We start from the raw sequence: 2699 nt of genomic DNA, 5'->3' as shown, positions 1-2699 counted from the left end.
AGACGTGGCCCTGTCCTCCTTCTGTGGTGAAGTCCCATGTTGGGTGTTCTTCAGGCATGCAGCTTGAGCCCAGACAGTAGGGTCATTGATTCCTGGAGATGTGTGATCTTCTAGGTACTGTCATGTTTCTGTCATTCTTATTTTTAATTAAACAAAGTATGGAGTAACTGTTGACAATCTTCCCAAGTCTGTCAGTAGGTCTGGAAGAGGGACTCCCTCAAGTCAACCATTGCTTGTGTCTTTTCACAGTATGGTAGAGTGTTGTGTTTCCACCTGAGGAGGTCGGTTGTAGAGAAAGGTAGATAACCCATCATGGAATGGCTGGTCTGGACTGGTCCATCCTCACTCTGTCTTTCAGGCTCTCTTGTCTCCGTTACATGCGTTTGGAGAGTTTTAGATCTGGGTCTGGGGCGCATTCCGGCTGCTGGCCCATGTGGGGGTGGGTTATCTGGGTCTGAGAGGGGCGGGGAGATGGGCGCCACTGACTGCAGTGGCAAGTGCACTGACTCTGGCTGTGGCTGGAGAGACAGATGCAGGAGGAGTCTCAAGCTCAGGGGGAGGGGGGAGGGAGCTTGAAGGGTTATAAGGAGGTGGAAAGACAATATCTTCCTCCATATCTCTTTGAAATATTAGAGGAGCAGTGGGTCACTTCTTTGGCTCCCTGGTGAGCCTCCAGATAAAATGGCTAAAACCTTTGCCTGGCTCTGTTTGCTAATGATGAATCACCTTCAAGGCAGGAGATTTGGGGCAATTTCAAGCCAGATATCGATGTATGGAAATGGATCAGGATGGCCTGGGCTCCCAGTGACTATTATCCAAACCTGCTGCACTATTTGAGCATCTAATGTCCCTTCTGGAGGCCATCCTACATTGAATATGGGCCATTCTAGTTCACAAAAGGTCCTTAACTTCCTAGGTGTCATTTTCACCCCATAATTGCCTGAAAATCCCTTTTAAAAATTTTTGAGCATGACATTTAAAATCTTACTCTGTTTTGCTCCCATTATTAATTTCTTTTTCATGTTCGGTGTGACAAAGACAAACAAAGGGTGGGTATCCTCTCGGATGAGTGGACCAATCAGATACTCATCTGGTCTTGTTCCGGAGGGAAACTTTAGGTGAGGTTTGGCCTTAGCAGACTCAGCTTTGTGACTCGTGATCTGAATCTGATCCGATATCACCCTAGACCTTATAGTCTCACCACGACACTTTTGGGGACCTTATGGGTGCCTGTCCGTGGAGCCACAAACTCTAACTCGACTGGCTGGCCAAGCCACACACACACACACACACACACACACACACACACACACACCCCAGAGTCTATTACATTCCCTTCCGCAACATTTTCTACCTGTGAGGCCTATTAAGGCCTCCAGGGATTGATCAGGTCCCCCTTCAACCCTTTTGAGTAGGCCTGACGTCTTCAGGGCCCCGGCCTTACCGGTTCCAACATCAGGCCCAAGTCCTCAGCGGGGCCAGCTCGAGGCAACCGAGAAGGAGACTGCCAAAATTCAGGCAGGGCATGCCTTCTCCCTTGCAATCCCTCTCTCCATCACCGCCTCGTGGTTCTCCCAAACTGGTGGCAGCAATGGGCCAGCGAGGTTAGGTTTCCCAGTCAGGGAACCAAGTATGTTACAGAACCAGGCTGGAACACTGGTGAAAAAACCAAGTGGCACTCGGAGATCTTGGTGGATTGGAGATTTATTTTAGTCTGGCGGGGTAAAAGCAAGCAAGCGGGGCGGGGGGGGCGGGGGGGATGGAATTTATAATTGTCAGCTTCCATATCTGCAGGGTTTTCTCACAGGCAGCAAACAAAGGAAGAAGATTCCAGAAGAGGCGTCTCTAAGTTAGAGACCAGAGTCTGTTTTAGCCCCTTTGGCCATCTTTGGTGTACTTTATTTACTTCTCCAACAACCTGACAACCAAAGATAGTACATGAGCTTGGTTTATGTCATGTAGCTTTAAACATGATATAACATTTGGGGTGCCTGGTTGGTTCAGTCAGCTGAGCATCCAGCTGGGGCTCAGGTCATGAGCTCACAGTTTGTGGGTTGAAGCCCCATGTTGGGATCTCTGCTGACAGCTCAGAGCCCAGAGCCTGCTTCCTATTCTGTGTCTCCCTCTCTCTGCCCTTGTCCTGCTCACACTCTGTCTCTTTCTCTCAAATATAAATAAACATTAAAATTAAAAATAAAATATGATACAACATTTATAACAAAGGTATATGGGCAGTAAGAGATTCCAGTAAAAACAGTTTGAAAGAACTAATGTAGTATTGGAATAGACAGGAAAAAAATTCAGAGAATCTTATATATACATCTTAATAAAAGGTAGGGAAATTCATGATTATTCATGAGGAAAGATAGAGTATGAATATTAAATAAATATATATTTAACATACATCTCATGTTTATTTTAGGGTGGAGACTTAACATCATAATGAGGCTAAATTTATCCCTTTAGGGGGTTATCTTAGGACTAAAGGGCTGTGGTAATACTCTGAGAGCTGCTATTGAATTGGGTGGGGGTCTTGGACTTGTTGTCTGTTATAAATTCATCTTTGCTTTTTATCTGTTATAAATGCATCTTTGCTTTTTCATAGCCTTCAATCATATCAATTGACCTTGAGTCTAGGCTTCTGCAGGGACTGTTAGTGAATTTGTTGTAGCAGATTAGTAGGAAATGTTTCTCTGAAA

This window comes from Neofelis nebulosa, chromosome Y (genome assembly GCF_028018385.1).
Source record: "Neofelis nebulosa isolate mNeoNeb1 chromosome Y, mNeoNeb1.pri, whole genome shotgun sequence".
In the NCBI taxonomy this organism is placed as follows: domain Eukaryota; kingdom Metazoa; phylum Chordata; class Mammalia; order Carnivora; family Felidae; genus Neofelis; species Neofelis nebulosa.
Note: the sequence above shows the minus strand (reverse complement) of the source record.